The following is an 18,397-nucleotide window of genomic DNA, read 5'->3' on the forward strand; positions in this document are numbered from 1 at the left end:
CCTAAAAAACATGAAAATAAAATGATAATAAACCCGTTTCATAATTTTTTTATTTTTCTAGTGCCGAGCCTTGAGGGTGGGGCCAAGCTGATGACAGGCACTGAGGGGGAGTGATAGCTGCGCTGCCTTCACTGTGCATCCTAGTTTGGCAGGCTGTCTCAGGCTGGCCAAACCCACAGGTGCAGTGAAGGTCTCTTCAACTCCAGCTGCATTGCTTCTAAGAAAAACTTTCAGCCCGGCACTCATTCTTTTATAAACTAATCACTGTGTCCATCCTAATGCCCATTTGTGTTCTCTCTTCCTGTTTCTGTGACTTCCATTGTCTGGCTTTGTCTAAAATATGTTGCTCTCATTTCTGTTCCTTCTTTCCTACTACCTTCTCTTCTTTTGTTGTTGAAAGAATTAAACTTATGGTGTCTGGGTTCTAACTGCTATTTCTCTAGGTTTTGGTTTCTCAAAACTTTAGCTCACTGCTTCTCTTTCTCCTGCTGCCCTTCTCCTTGAGGCTGTACAAATGATCCCCTCCTGCATTTTAACTCGGTCTAATATCAAAACACAAAATACCGGAAAATAAATATTGATAATGAAAATTGACTCGCTATACTTAATAAGTAAAACAACAAATGTGGAAAACACAAATATTGCTGTTAAAAATATTGATTTTTACTTATATCGAAATAACACAAATATCAGAAACAAATATATTGTCACCTTTAAATAAACATACAATATGTCAAAATATTGATTCACACAACATGGACTACGGTAATATCGCTAAAATAATTACATTATCTAAGAAAATAGGGCTATATGCAGCAGAACATGAAAAGCAGCAATCAGTAGTCACACACATTCCCTAAGTTCATTGTTCCTGTGCTCCTGCTATAGGATTTTTGTTCCAAATTACTTATGATTACCAAAGGGCCGTAATCACGTAGGGTTTGGTAATTTCAGTGATTCCGCTGACATAGTTCCAAGTAACAATGTAACAATGTAAAATGAGTGGTTGTAAATTCTTTGTTAGGACGGTGATACTTTGGAACCAACTACCTGACATGTAAGGCTTTGCAATCATCTCATGCCTTTGAGAAAATGCCTGAAAAGGTGGCTTCATCCTATTTTGGTTAGGGCAGGCTCATACCTTGTTTTCCCTCAATAGCTCGGATCTGCTTTTCCCTAAATTGCTACTGGTCTAGAAAGGGCAGAGAGAGTACAGATCACAGCCTCCCTTGAGGCACGGGAGTGCCATAAATGAACTATAGATGAAATAGTACAGATGAGGGCATGCAGACTGTATATACAGTTCAGATTCAAGTCTTAACCACTTAAGGGTTTCTGTAGTAAGTGATAAGAAATAGAAAACCAAGATGATCCTTGCCCACCCTGAAAGGGGAGGCCAAAAAACGTCAATCCATATTTTATTCTTTTTCCCTGCCTACCCAAAGAAATAAATGGATATTGCCAATCGGTAGGTCGCTGGGAACTAGAAGGCATACTGAGATCTTTAGGATATCGAGCACAGACAAAACAGTAAGTAATAGTGTTTGCTCTTGCAAAATTCCTAAAGTCTCCTTGAAGTGGCGAAGGTGCAAATGATCAATGGTCTCTCTAACATGTATGGGGTGTTACAATTCCCTTCTCCTCGTACCTTTAAAGTTTTAGCTAAACCCACTATTGCATGATAAAATATATTTCGTAATAGGATTTTTATATTTCATTGTAATATTTCTTAATCCACAAATTTGTAATCCATCCATTCTTAGCTATATTGAAAAGAAGGGATGCAGTACTCCACTAGAAACTTGTGGTTGTATAAATGTATCCAGTTAAAGAGAGGTGTGCATTACACCCCATATGCATGGGTTACTTATATTTCAGATCTTTTAATGTAAAAGTATGAAGCTTTGCACATTTTATCCAATTTATTGTATTTTGATTGTACTGTGTTATTGCCCTTCCATTTATATACCATGTAAATTTACCAGGACTATGTTTTCGATACAAGAGTAGATGATGGATGATCCAGTGGAGGTCTGTATTAGATAAAAAATTACCTGGGGAGTTTATCAGTTTTTTAAATTTAATTTTTGTTTATATGTAAGTGAATATATGTAAGTTGGTCTTGTAAATTGTATGATGCTTTTATGATCATAGTGATCGAAATAAAGATTTTTCAATCACACAGTGGTAAAAGGTGTTAGTGAAAGCACCACTATAACAGCGTCATTCAAAAATGTTTTGTGATCCGGTCCTAGAAGACTTACAAGTAATGCATTTTATACCTAAACAGGTGTCAAGCTTAACACGTCTTAATTAAACTATTTACAACAGTTTAGAGAGGCATATTACCATACTAAGGTATCAGCAGTTCAGTGTGAAATCTATGTAAAAAAGCATTTTATTTGCATAAGACCCAAGTAACTTTAAGGACTTAGATGGAGTGACTATTGACTGCTCTTTGTATGCCTTATTGTGGTTTTTGCACATCCGATAGATCACAGGGCTACGAAAAGTCACAGTTTGCGGTTTCACAATGACAACTTTATGTTGCTTCATTAATCCAGTGATCTTAGTTAATTAAGTGTAATTGGAAAGTTTGATAAAATCCATCTATTGACCTAATTAACTGTATCTGTCAAGAACTATCCAAGCAGCATGTACACGTAACAATAACATTTCTGCACGAATGCAGCACTTTGGTGTATGTAGGCCGCTGAATAACCAAATCTCCACTCACTCTAAAATGTTTTAAATATTGCAGCAGTTATTATAATATGTGCAATAGAAAAAATTGGCAGGAGAACAAGCAGTTACTAATAAAGAACCTGGTTCAACAACAAGTGCAAAGGAATTCTCAACTCTTAGAAGGCATTGTTCAGAAGGTAATCTGGTTGGTCTTGAGTAAGTCTCGAGTATGGCAACTATGCACATGGTCATGGTCTACACAAATGCGCACCATTGTTAGCATGTCCTTATGATCATAGAATAGCAAAATATGGAGCAGTGGTTTAAACCCTCACTCCAGAAAGTGTCTGCTTCCTGCAGATGGCATTTGAATCTGGCCACAAGGTGGGTGTAGTCAAAGGCACGATAAACCCTCTTGGAGGATTTCAGAGCCTCCTTCTAAGATAGGTTGTATAAGGTGCAGCTGCTGCGACATTGGCAGTGTGAATCCTGACATGTTGTCTTTTTCTTTGCAGGAGAACCGTGGTCAAACTTTTTGAGAGGGCTAAGCAAACACAATAAAATGATGGATGAAGCGCTAAAACTTTTCAGACACTCACCCGCAGTCACTATTAGATCTGGGTTAAATCCATCATTGTTCGTCGGCTCACTTTGCCACCACAATTCAGATCCAGCTATATGCAAATCAGTCTAGGCTCTGTTCCTCATGGGAACAGTTCAGCCTGAACTGCCAGGTCGAATACTCACTGGACTGGAAACAAGCATCCTGGGTCTAGTTTTGGGGTAACACCCCTTAACAGCCAGGCTAGCTTGAATACAGTGACAAAGTGATCAGGTGACCCACATCTGGGCATACCCAGACAGCTTCGGGCAAACAAAGTAAACACAATAAGATGATGGACGGAGTGCTGAAACTTTTCAGACACTCACTCCCAGTCACTATTAGATCTGGGTTAAATCCACCATCATTCTTTTGCTCACTTCAGCACCCCAGTTCAGCCCCAGACATATGAAAATCAGTCTTCTGTGTTCCTCATGGAAACTTGAAGAGGAGCATAGAACTCAACCACTGAGGGTCGGCAGAGGGTTGTAGTCTGTGACTGGGTGCCTTGTTGAGTAGGTTCCTGTAGCCTTTCTAAAGGGCATCCTTGATTGTAACCCTATTTATACTCAATATCCTCAAAGGCATATGGTAAATGTGTCCTGAGTAAGCTCCTTTGCTAATGTAACTGCCACTGCAGTATGACACAGTATCATAGGCAAATGACTTAGCTTGTTGCATGATAGTTTCTGTGTGGTTATATTTGAGATGCTGTTTCCATTGTTTGATTTGTATATAACTTTGACCTCATGAATGGATTTGCATGAAACCTGGCAATTTAGTCAGCTCAGTTTTGGTTGCTCTGAGTGTTGTAAAGATACCTTCACAGGAAAAGGTTAAGGGAGGTTAGGGGGGAGTTGATAAAATGTATCATTTCCCATAGGATGTTTGAAAGAAAGAACAAACACTGGTGAACAGAATTACAGTCTGAATGAACATACAACTTTACCCAGAAAACTTTTTTTGGGGGTGTAAATCTGTTCAGTACTTTTTAAATTAAGAATTTTTAAAATATAACCTTTTGAAAAGGTGTTGCATGGGCGTGAAGGGGTTATCACTTTGTATATCTCATCAGCTGAAATCCTGTTTGTTAATTTGCGTGCAGCTTTTGCTCTATTTGATAAATGGGTCTGAAATTTACCAAGTACTAATGACATCTTCAAATGTGTACATACCCATGAACTGTGCATTCAAAAAAGGAGGGGGCAACAAGTGTAAACTTACTTATAAGTTTGTCACTGAGATGAATCTGAGCAAATTTCTTAGAAGTTAGTAAGTGTCAGTTTTATATTTCTATCTCAAGTTTAATGCCAATCCATAAGAGGGGGCATTGTTAAATTTGAGTTAACACATATTTAATATTCTTATAGCTTTGGCACTGTTTAATTATCAATGTTAAGTGTGGCAAGTAGTTAACAAGTGATATTCAGTGTAGGTATATTTGGGTTTGCAAAAGATGGGAGGCTGGTTCAAAGATATTTTTTGATTTAGTAATAACATCGGTATTTTTTATGGATCTCCCTGAAATTTGGCATGGAGTTAGCATGTTTAACCTTCTTTTTGTATTTTGAAGTTTGTACAGAAGCACTGAGGGGGCAAGTTAAAAAAAGGGGATGCAAAAACTGGTCATTTGCTAATAAGATTGGCACTGTGTGATGAATCTGCACAACATTTGGCAGAAACTTGGAATGTTTGGGTTTTTATTGGTATGGGAGGGTTTGTGTCAATCCACAAAGGGAGGCAAAGTTAATGGAGGCAATAGCATTTTCAGTTGGTTATTAATTTTGCACTCTTTGATTAAACTGCATCAAATGTGCTAGGTTGTTAGGAAGTTATACCTCACCCACGTATTTTAGGTTTAGTACAGAACTAATGGGAGGAGAAATTGAGAAGGGGGGTCAAAGCATTTTTGGTTTACTAATAACTTTAACATCATCTAATTGATCAGCATGAAATTTGTCAGAAGGTCAACATGTTTGCCCATACTTGTTTTTCTCAATTTTATGCAGGCCAATCAAGCAGGGTACGGAAGTATTTGTCTTCTAATAATGTTGGCACTGTTTGAAACTCCACACAAAATTTGGCAGATGTTTAGTTGTTTTAGCTCATTGTTGGTTATGCCAAGTATTCAGCAGATACGTCCTGGGGACAGGCAAAGATAAATGGGAGGGTAATTTGAAAATAATTCACTAATAACATTGGCACTGTTCAATTAATATGTATGACATTTGGCAGCTAGTAAAATTGGCTAAGTGCAAGGGCAGGTAAACACTGCCACAAACCTCCCTGCTGCACGCAGATTGAAGGTGTTGGTGCTGACTGAAAGCTATGTACAGCACAGAATGCTTACATGGCAGATAATGTGCAGCTGTAGACAGTCAGGGTTTGGCACTGGATTTGGACCTGCAGCCAACCCCTGTTGCCCACACCCAAAGGCAATGTGCATTATGGGTTGGGTGTCTATGGCAGACTGGCTGCAGGGCCTATCTGCAAACCATGCCTTGGTTGAAATTTATGTTGATAAAAAAACAAGGAACTTCATTGAAAAACCCCACAGTAAAAACTGAGTTATGTTATTTCCCCAAAAGCATAAGCTAATTCCCAAGTTAAGGTGGAGAGCAACTTCTGTAAATGGAACAGCCTACAATACCACCTACACTCTGTATCTGTTCACCTCAAATGTCTGTTTTTTTAGCATAGCTTTTAGGCACAGGATTAGCGCAGAACCATCCATGTCGAGCTAGAAAGTGACATAGCCTTTTGCCATTTTTAGAGGGAAATATTTAAACATCGAATTATATATATCACAGTATTCTTTAGCTATTAATCCTATGTACCTCGACTCAACATAAGGAAAAAGGCTGCACAGCTACTCATGGTTTGAAATTGTATTTCTTGGTTCAAGTGCCTAACATGGCCTCGACTTTTCAATAAACCTTCAAGTGGACCATTTATGTATGAACGGATTTACACCAAAGATAGCAGTAAGCTCGATCTTGGTCCAGAAAGAGTGCTTTTTGCGATTTGGTGTGAAACTGTTCAGTAGTTTTTGAGCAATTAATGCTAAAACAATTGAATATTTCAAACCGCAGAGAATCTGCAGGACCAACATATCTCACCAAGAGATCTGATCGGATTCCACCTCATCCACATGAAGTCATAACAGCCATCGTAGGACTTGGAACTCAGTCCTGAGCCCTAACAAAAATGCAAAAAAGGACATAGGTGTGCGGACACCCTGACCCTCCAGGCCTTGTGGTTGGGTCTCAGGTCCCAGAGAGATGCCCCGCCTGGGGGTCAAAATATATGCTTTTTTTTTTGCCATGAATTTTCACACCACCGTCCTGATGCATCATGGTCTCTGCAATTCTCTGTCAGCAAAACCTGCGACGATCACACACAGGTGGTGGTGTTATATTATCTACTTTGATTCCCGGAGGCCACAGCCTTTCTGATCTATTTATATCTGGATACTAGGATTTTCACTTCCTTGACTCCAACCCATACTCTGTTTCTGGCTTTCTTGTGTCCTGTCCTGTGTCTGCTGGTTTCCCTGGACTTCCCCTTTCCAAGTCTCAGCTCTGCCTTTCCTTCATTGGTGGTACCCTGATTCCTTGCACTTGGTTGAATGCTTGCACATGGCTCTCACCATGCACTGTGTTCCTTCCCTGAGCCTTCAGTTATTTAGCCCTGTGAGAGCAGAGTGTAGCTGCTCACATCTGACTCCACTGCTGTGTCTCCTTGCTATCTGTGTGATCCGCCAGCTATTTTCCAAGCTTGCCTTTGATCCTAGTTTTCTTTGTTGTTAGATTCTACGTTCCTGTTCTGATTAGTTTTATATCTCGTCCTGTATTCCTGTGTGTTAGATATGGCTTCCATGGCATGGTGGTTCCCCCTAAACTTTTGCCTTCAGACCTCCTGTTTTTGCTGACTTCATTTTTTGCTGGTCTTAGGCTTATGCACACTATACCACTGTTAATCAGTGCTAAAGTGTCTGTGCTGAATGATTTAAAATATACAAAAACAAAAATATAATATAAATTAAAACATTAAACTATTAGAACATATTTAAACTTAAATTTCACAATATAATCAGTGCAACAGTAGGGAAAGTGTTGGATAGGAAAGGAGTACAAATACATATTCCCACTCAGGTGAGTGCAAAAGTAGGGTAAGTGTTCAATAGCGGAGGAATTAAATTTACTCTTCCAACTCCAGTGAGTGCAACAGTAGGGAAAGTGGTGGATAGTGGAGGGGGAAAAATACTCTTGCCATTCCAAAGAGTGCAACAATAGGGACAGTGTTGCATAGTGAATGATTAAAAATTACTGTTCGCACTCCAGTGAGAGCAACAGTAGGATATGTGTTGGATAGCGGAGAGGTAAAAATGACTATAGGGAAAGAGCTGGAGGGGTAAAAATTACTATTCCCAATCCAGTGAGTGCAACAGTAAGGAAAGTGTTGCATAGCAGAGGGGGGAAATATTATTCCAACTCCAGTGAGTGCAACAGTAGGGAATGTATTGCATAGCAGAGGGGTAAAATGTTCTATTCCCACTCCAGTGGGAGCAACAGTAATGAAAGTGTTGAATAGCGGAGGGGCAAAAATTACTTTTCCCACTCCAAAGATTGCAACAGTAGGAAAAGTGTGGGATAGAAAAGGGGTAAAAATTACTATTCCCACACCAGTGAGTGCAACATTAGGAAAAGTGTTGGATAGCAGAGAAACAAAAAGTACTATTCACACTCAAACAGTTAAAAAATGAATGAGAAATATTCCAAATTAAAAAATCATTAAAATAAACAATTTTTAAAAAATAAAAACTAAAATATCTTCAACATATAAAGAGAACTCATATTATAATATTAATTAGAGATACAAAAAACTACAAATATATCAAATAAAATAATAAATACATTTATAAAAATAATTCTTTTAAACAAGAAAATATTTACAAAAACAAATAAAATAAAATACACATATATATTTTTTTATTTTCTACCTTATAACACCACACCAGTAACAAAAGACTTCAACTGTTTTAATTAAATTAATTTCCCTAATAAACATAATTAATAATCAATAAAAAAATATGATTAATAAACAAACTAATAAACATTAATTGACTACACACACTTTAACACTGTAATATCTACAACGCACACCTAAATTAAACTATAAAATAATAAAATACAATTAAAATTTATATTTAAATTTAAAACTATTACAATTAAGAACTTATATTTAAACAATTGTATTTTGTAATACACACCCTTTACCCCATTAAAAGTAAAAACAGCACACACAAAAATGAACAATTTCTAAAAATAAATATAAAATAATTAACATTAACAACTATATATTAATTAATTAAACACAAATTAGTTCCCAGCCTTTACTCCTATAAACACCACAACATGCACATAAAATTAATTTCAGAATTACCATAATTAATTACCAATTAATTAATTACAATTAATTAACAACCAATTATTCATTCATCATTTACAAATAAATTACTTCCCACCCTTTACACCTATAAATACCACAACACACACCTAAAATTAATTACACTAATACTATATTTAATTACCAATTCTTTAATTACAATTATTTAACAACCAATTAATAATTCATAAATTAAAAATAAAATACTTCCCACCCTTTACACCTATAAACACCACAACACACAGCTAAAATGAATGACACAACTACCATAATGAATTACAAATTAATTCTTTATAATAATTAACAACCGATTATGAATGAATTAATAATAAATTACTTTACACATCTCAATTAAACAATCAATAATTAATAAAAAATAATCAATACATTGAATATAATTAAATTACTTCCCACTCTATTCCCCTATAAACCCACAACCCGCGACAAAACTAAAAACGCAAAATTCAAATAAATAAAAATGAATAACTACTAAAAATGTAACAAATATATTAAGAATACAAACAATTCTCATACAAAAAAATATGCATCGCATACATAAAAAATGTATACTAAAATACATACCATTAATAAAAAAACTATATTTTTAACAACCTTATTTTTGCAAAGGATATTAAACCCTTCGATATTTTTAAAATTGATATTACTTACCTTAAGTCAATATTCTTGACCACGATCTTCTTGCCGTCAATATTTCGGAACCACAATATTAATGACTCAATATTTTTGCAACTCAATATTTTTTACTTGATATTCTGTCTCTGCACCCTTACACCACAGTCCACCAGGAACCCAATTTCTAAAGCTCTTTTCCTGTTCTGACTGCATATTTCTGTCCAGTCCTAGTTTGTGTGCCGAATTACAGTATGCTCAGTTTTGTGTGTTACTGATCCATATTCCAAGCTAGATTTTCCCAGGGCCTAGTTTCTGTTTCTCTATTCCGTCTACTGTTCACCTTTGTCTTCTTGTTTGTGCATATTGAATCCTGTTTTTCATTGCTTCCAATGGTGCCAGTTATATTCCAAGGCATATGAGCAGCTGGCTGTCTCCCTGAACTCTCCGAGATTAATCTGCTCCTTTCATTCTTGTAAGACCTTTTCCAGCTCACGGAGGGATTGCTTCCGAGGAGCAGACAAACTATTATTTATGGTAGTTTGTCTATTGTTTCTCTGCTTTTACCTTCCTGTTATTAGTTTTCCCTGGAGACTACCTGATCCGACCTATTTCTATCCTTTTATCCTCCAAGCCTGCAGGTATTATCTTGTATGTATTTAAACCATAGAAATTGTTTGTCCCTGCATACAGCAAGCATTCTAATTGCCCTGCCTTATCCTGAAATCAGTTAGTCTCCCTGACATTTGTCCAGAACTAGCTAGATTCCTGACACCCGCATGGGGTATCCAACTTTCACTCCATCATGATCATCCTGAAAGTGTGCCTACATCCCAGTCAACAGGAACAGTGAATTCTGATTGGCACTTTCATTTTCTTTTGTTCTTTTTGCCCGAAAACGTTACAAATTCAGATTTCTGGTTTCCCTTGAAGGGTTTAATCTTTTTTGGTGTCATGTTTCTTTTAAAACTTTTCTCTTTTATTAGAAATTGGTTTTGAAAAAGTTATCATGTTGTGTTTTGATTGTTTTGATATGGTTAAATACTTGCACACTTTTCCTTAACTTAAGTCTGTTAGCGCTGCGCCACGGTTACTAAAGGTTGAGCTCAGATTTATTTGTTGAACTTGAATGTTGGACCTGACAAGATTTTACGCTTAAAACAAGTTTGAAAGTGGAGTTGTGATTAGGTTTGGTTATAACACGTTAGCATTTCTTTCAAAACATTATATATTTACTTACAAAAGACACTGCTAAAGTACAGTTATGGTTATGATTTACCAGCAAAACCACTGAAAATTGCAAGGTATAGTTTAACACTGCAATCTTTCACTATCACAACAGCAATGCAAATCATAACTCATACATCAAATGCAATGTGTATGACCTCAAAATATACATGCCAATAAATAACAACACACAAAACATCAAAATGTCATCAAGGAGCAACACAAACTCAACCATTAAATGATACCATATTTTTCGTTGTATCTGTCAAAGTGGTAGGGGTAATGTGATATTTGATATCTGTAAGACAATTTACATTTTGCTATTAGCTGTAAGGCTGTTTTGTTTCATATTTGACAGACTGGCTCTTCACAAACGTTGAATGGAATTAGAATTTTGCACACTCTGGGCCAGATTTATGAAAGGTTTTGTGTAGCTCTTGGGACACGCGAGGGGGAGCATAGTGACACAAAACCTAGGGGTGCAGAAAAAATATTGAGTTGTATATTTCGAACTACAGGAATAATGATTCCTAAATATCAACAGTGAGAAATATCGACAGCAAGAATATCGTGGTCAAGAATATCGATTTGAAGGTAAGAAATATCATTTTTTTTAAATATAGAAGCACCCGCTGCATGGTTAATGCCCATGTTGTGGATTGCCATGCACAACGTGACAAGCACCGTGCTGTGCCTGCCACTTTGTGCATGGCAATGATGGGGGGTACCATGGGGACCCCCTAGTGCACCCACCCCCGAGGACCCGCAATGGGCCCACAGAGATTTACCGCATGCCTTTTGATGGCGGAGTCTCCACCATATTGAGTCTCTTTTCCGCTCAGACTGCAATCCGACCGGTGGAAAAGCGGTGGGCTGTCTTCCCGTCTGCCGAGGTGCCCCTCGCCAAACTAATATGGCGGGGGAGAACCAGGGACATTTGGCGGGTGGCAATCTGCCCGATATCATAATGAGCCCCAAAGTAGTGGGTTGTGGGTTTATAGGGGAATAGGGTGGGAAGTCATTTAATTATAATAAATTAGTGATATTTGTATTTATTAATATTTATTTAATTGAGATTTTATTGGGCCCGATTCACAGAATGAACTTAAGACTAAATCCTAAACTTACTACTATTTGGTATTCACAGAATGCACTTACTACTTTCGGGATTCACAGAGTGAACTTACTACTTTCGGGATTCAAAGAATGAACTTACTACTTTCGGTATTCACTGAATAGATTTAAGACTACTAACTTTACGTCCGCATTCGGGCCGGAAATTCCGTCCCGGAGGCGGAGTTTGCAGCTTGGGGGCGGAGCTTACAGCCCGGAGGCAGAGTTTGTGGATTGGAGGCGGAGCTTCCTGCCCAGAGGTGGAGATTTCAACCGTGGCTAAACAGATTCTGTGAATCGGGCCCTCTGTGTTCATTGTCAGAATTAATGTATTGTTAATTCAATATTAATGTGTTGTTAATTAATATTAATTATGTAATTGAAAATTAAATATGGAAATTGTGTAATTCATTTTAGGTGTGGGTTTTGGGGCTCATTGGGGCAGAGGTTGGGAAGTAATTATTTTTAATTCATTAATAATTAGTTGTTAATTATTATTAATTAATTAATTGAAATTTAAATATGAAAATTGTTTAATTAAGTTTAGGTGCTTTTAATATTAATTAATAATTAGTTGTTAGTTGTTATTTAATATTACTTCAGTAACTGAAAATTAAATATGGGAATTGTGTAATTAATTTTAGGTGAGGGTTGTGGGGTTTATAATAGGCCTGGGCCATGAATTTCGTTCCGCTCATGGATTTGCGATATTTTGACATTTTCATGTTCTGCGGAGAGCGCTACAATGTCAAAACGTTCGCAATCTGCCACGAAACAAAATAATTTTCTTGTTCGCACTTTATAAATGTGTTCCCACGTGCGCGGTAGCAACTTACCGGGTCCCTGCCTTCGCCGACGAGTTTTCCTATCCGTTCGTGTGCACCACAAGATGTTGGATTGTTGGTAGCCGGTCACGCTATCCCGCGCGAGTTTGCAATCGCGAACACGTCATTCGTCCCGGAAAGGAAATAAGCGTCGCGAGCAAGATGGCCGTGCCCATTAGCGACTGCATGGGCAAGTTGGAGATAAATTTCCCTGCGAGCATGCTAAAACACATTCTGAGCAATTTCGCGATATTTTCCAAAAGCAAATTTCGCCCACCCCTACTTTTTTGTTTGCTTTTTCCATGTACTCAGCCAGCCTGAAACGAAGGCCAAGCATATAGTCTACTATGTTTAGTTTGGGTTCTTTGGGAGGCTTCTCACAGACCTCCCTTTATAGACCTGGTAGACATCTCATTGAATGGTCAAACAGAAGCTCAAAGAGACTACAGCCTACTTGGTGTGGCACATCTCTGTAAGCAAAACGCAGGCAAGGCAGTAAGACATCCCATCTCCTTCTGAGTTTTTCAGGGAATCCCATTATCATACCTGTCATTGTCTTGCTGAATCTCTCAACTAGACTGTTAGTGTGTGGGTGATATGGGTTGGCAAACTTATATGTCACCATACACTCCACCCACATGGCTTTTATGTAGCCTAACATGAAGTTACTACCTCTGCCTGACACCACCTACCTATGAAAGCCCACTCTAGGAAAGCTACTGAGAGGGCACTGGCAACTGCAGGAGCAGGGACAGTAACAAGTGGAATTGCTTCAGGATACCTATTGGCATAATCCACTACCACCATTATGAATCTGTTTCCTGAGGCTGCTTGGCCAATGAGACCAACACAAACTATTCCTACCTTCTCAAAGGGAGCCCAACCACTGGTAGTGGAATTAGGGGGCCTTTGGCTTGCTACCTGTCTTCCCACTGGCTGGAGAGGCAGCACAGGAACTACACAAATCCTTAACGTCCTGGGACTTACAGGGCCAGTAGATGGGGTGAGTAACCTACTCCAAGACTTTGTCTGGCCAAGGTGCCCTGCTAGGGTGTCCTCATGCATTAGAGAGAGTAAGAACTCTCTCTATTGCTGAGGTGCTACCACTCTCCAAGTGGCACCAGGTTTGGGGTTTCTAGACTCAGTATACGAAAGTCCTTCCTCCCAGTAGGTTTGGTGGGAGCCATTGACATCTCCCTTTTCTCAGTACGCAGCTTACTATCGAAGGCTCTCAGGTGTGGGATAGGCCCACTGTCCCTGGCACAGCTCTTCCCTAGAGGGCCCCCTGGGTCTACAAGCTCTGCCTAGTAAAGCCAAAGTTCCTTGGGCTAATTTCCCTCAAGGGCTGAAAGGTGTTCTTCCTGGGGAGAGGGTTCCTAAGCTTTTGCCTCGGTAGAAGTTGGTTTTCCAGACTTTTGTCTTGGAGAGTTAGGCGACTTTTCTATGCTCCAACTCCTGTTTTGCCTGCTGGGCTTTGCACTGTGCTCTAGTTTTCACACACCCATTTAGGTATCCCCAGCATGGCTGCATGGGATCTTAGCTTTACCTCTGCCCATGCTGAGGTCTCCAAATCATTTCCTAGCTGACGTTATACTGGAATTGCAGAGGACACAACCACTTATTTTGGCCTGTAACCCTTCCCCGTTCTAAGTTCACCATTGCTTTGACATGGACCCTGGTATAGTTATCAGCATTGATGACTGGATAAGTTTTTCCAGTCAAGTACTGATCTGAGGATATCAGTTTTTCAGTCACCATGTTGACGCTTGCAGCTGTATCCTTCTCAGCTTCTACTTCAACCCCATTGATATGGAACTTTTGTCTCTACTTCTCCAGGTTACTAGGCCAGACAGCCAGGGTAGCTATATCTACCCCACCCTCAAAGACTAAAATAGCTTCAGTGTGGTCTCTGACCTGATCAGAGCACACAAAGGATCCCATCTGGAGACTCTCCACCCCAATAGAAACTAGAGGTGAACTAGTGGAAACCTTTTTGGGACAGGAAGCGCCCCCAGTTTGGTGTCCATTGGCTTTACAATTGAAACACCAAGCTTTTTTGGGACTCCAGTTTTTACACTGGTATCAGCCCTTTGATGGGGAAGTGTCCCAGGGCCCACACTCCTGAACAGGGGCATGGAGGCCTTTAGAAGACGTTTTGGGTGTTTCCCCTTTGTGTCCCATCTTTGGGTCTTCCTGGACACGCTTGTGTTGACCCAATGGTCAGCCTTCTTCCCCCTCTTGCGAAGAGACTATCCCTAGATACACTAGGTACTGATGCAGTTTTTCTGAGGTACAATTATTTAAGAAGTGCTCTTTCATCAACAGATTGTAAAGCCTGACTATGAAGAGCTCCGTAGGGCCTTTCAACTAGTTATCTAGTGTTTTGACTGAGAAAAATCTACCTAGAATTACTCAAGGTTTTGTGGGTCTCCCAGATATTAATCCTGTACTCCTTAGTGATGAGTCCTAAGCCTTCAATCATGAGGTCAGGAGACGCAGCATCTGCATCATCTGGTGTCAACTCCCTCAGTAGAGAACCCCGGTATTTCTGGTGCAACCGCCTCATTTTAAATGCCCTCTCAAAGGCAGTAAAACAATTGGTAATTTCATTACCCTCAACATATTTCGAGACAATCCCTTTGGGGATATTGTGATCAAAGGTTTCCTATCTTTTCCTATTTACTTTATTGCTGCCATCACGTATGGATCCTAAACCCAAATCAGCTCTATCCCTGGATATGGCCAGAAAACCTCTCACAAGGACTAAGTACTCTTCATCCAGCTCTTCTTCTTATCCTAAGTGATGTGTAGGGGCAAACCCTCTAGGTACTGTGTTAGAGGATAGATGTGGGATATCCTCATCACCTATAACATTGGTAGGGGAATCACTCCTATGATTGCTGATTACAGACTCATCTTCATTGACTACTTTCTCTTCAGCAATGTCAGGATTCTCTGCTCTTGCCTGGGCTTCATCAGACTCAGAAAGCACCTCCTGGAGCTGTGCCTTGGTTGGGGAAGACCCAGATTTGAATATATAAGCTTTATAGATGGCCTTTAGCTACTTCACATTAAGTTGCAGATAAGATGTCAGGATGAGCTAATTTACTCGCTCCTCTGTGCTAGTCATGGTTAGTGTAGTTGGTTCCTTTTTAGAACATCAGCAAAAATGTCTAAATAGACTTTCATGGCTTAACTAACTAGTAAACATTTCTATTTTCTAATACGAAATGTTGTGGGGACTTAACACATGGCCCTAACAGTTCAGGTTAGAACATTTGGAAAAAATCTAAATATTTGCAAAATGTTTTTGGGTTTCTTCGTAGAATCACCTATTGATCAAGTGGCATCAGAAAATGCAAAGTCTTGCACCCTGACGCTTATCCACCAATGTAGAAAACTGGCTTTTTATGTAGAGTACCAAAATAAGGTACACTATTGAAAGTTCAGATGACCCTTATTGACTTACAGGGTTTACATTAATAATCCCATATGCTCACTTTGTGGTAGTGTGTGAGAGCAGTTTAGGCTTATCAGAGGGTAGTGATAAGCATTTGTTGTACACAAAGAGTCAATAAATGAGACATACACTCAGAAGCAGGTCGAGACCACATTAGAAAAATAACATAGATATTTATATTAATTTAAAGACCAAGATCCTCAGGATCAGGTAAGTACTTTTCGAGTTAGAGATTTTCAGAAACACAGTTGTCAGACTTGAATGCCGTAATGTTATCCTATGGGAGAAACATATACTGCATAGGTCTACTTGCAATCAAGTTACAGGGTTGTTCTTCTGAACGTAAGGTAAGTAAGGGCCAAGGTCCTTGACCCATCACCAGTTTCAGTTTATCTGTTCTGGTGTGTCTGGGTGCACAGATGGTGTTCGGAAGGGTAGCCTCGAATGCTACGGCTGAAGTCAATGGGGAACCTGTAACAAAAAAACAGCTGCAAATGGGGACTGGGGGGCCGGACCAAGAGGGGGGCTTGGCTCTTGAGGGTCTCTGGAGAAGGGTGCACTGAAAGTAAGCTCAGATTAATCAGATAGGAGGAGTGTGGCTCACTGATTAGAGCGGCAGACCCTGATGCAGAGGTCTGGCCCGGGACCAAGGTTCAATTCCCTACGCGGCAGGGTCCTGAGCCCAAAAATGTCCACGGACTTGATAATTCTCGCCTCGGTGCCTACTCTAATCAGGGGGTCCCACGCTGCAACTCTGGGCAATAGCTTGCTTAATCTCCACTACAGCAGCCCACGCGCTGCGGGATGCCTGGCTTTCACCTTGGGGATGCCCAGTAGGGGTTATCTCACAGGGAAAAGCCAGGACGGGTTCCCAAGGCAAGCGCCTTGATGCCTTCGGGTGATACGTGCGCTATATAAGTCGCAATACATACAGATTTGGGGTGCTGGGCTCCTGTGCAATAGTGTTTTTTTCTGGTGGGTCGCTTGCATTGGAGGCTCTTTCTTTTTTTGGTGAACCTGGAGTTGGGGACAAAACAGGACAACAGGACCACTCTCTATGATGGTCTCTAATGCTGATGTCCCATGTCAGTATGCATGTCTTGGTGGTGTTAGTGTCTGGTCTGGACACTGAACAAGCCTTGGAGGCTGTGAAGAACCGGGGCACGCCCAAAGTCTTCAGGTTCACCTGTCTTAGAATACAGAGACACAGGATACTTCTCGGTGACGTCGAAGATCAAATTTATTGGCTGCAACCAGGAACAGAAGTCTACGAAGTACGACACAAGTAGGTTCGTCAGAGACTGCTCAATGTTCGTAAGGTGAGACTTCGTCTTTTATGCTAAAAATCACATTCCGGACAAACACCCACTATTTACAATTTGTTCAATCATAAGCATCATTACAAGAGGTTTCGCATGAGGACAAACCCACTTTTCAGTTGTCTAGCCCACCATCAATTACACGGGAAAGCCCAACATTCTTTCTCGAACAGGCCGGACAAACCCATAATAAAGGACCACAATCCATATCATAAAAAAGCCATAAAAGAAGGAACAGAAACAGATGAGAAGTAGGATAAGGGGTGAGTGTGTGCATACCAAACTTGACAATCTCCTGGGCTCTGATCCTTAATCTTGATCAGCTACTGGGCAAGGAACTGGCTTAGCTAGGTCAGCTACAGGCAACAGGGTCAGTGCACTTGGGTCATCTATGAGTCAGCACAACTCGAGCTAACGTGTACGTGCACTAAAGACTTGTTTGGCCGTAGTCATCGGCCTATGTGAGGGCAACCACAAAATGGCTGCCATGCACAAAATGGAACCCGAGGGTTCAGAACGAAATCCCTAAATACGTAGTGAATCCATAGGTCAAACATGACGAAAACACTCGTACTTGCCGCACTCGCTAGTTACGGTTCGCTACTATCAAATTCGTAACAAAACCATGACATTTATGAAACGGGTTCAGAATTCACGGAACCTCAGCTAGAATAGCTCCGGTACCCCAGATATTTGTGCTGGAAGGATCCTTGATGGCTCCTCAAAAGCCCACTGGAGATACAGGATGGCCTCGGGGAGCTTAAGAAACCTCCTGGGCTGCTGCTGCGGCTGTCAACCCAGTGGTCAGCAGATCAGTGAACTGGACTTTGTGGTCGGTGATGTACCGTAAAAATAACATAGGGAGCTATACCTACCAAAAGCCCCAATATCAAATACCAAATAACCAGTCAGTTGGCAGTGAAGAAAGTTCAATCGTTTATTATGCAAAATACTCTGTAGAGGAGCCTCTCCAACCCTCACCCATCAGGTGCGCAGAGAAGACTGCTAGGCTTACATTCAAAACTGCACATATACTTTCAGTTCATCAAATGAAGTCACCATAAATGGAAAAACACCATTTTGCTCGTGG

The sequence above is a fragment of the Lissotriton vulgaris genome, chromosome 6 (genome assembly GCF_964263255.1).
Source record: "Lissotriton vulgaris chromosome 6, aLisVul1.2, whole genome shotgun sequence".
Classification (NCBI taxonomy): domain Eukaryota; kingdom Metazoa; phylum Chordata; class Amphibia; order Caudata; family Salamandridae; genus Lissotriton; species Lissotriton vulgaris.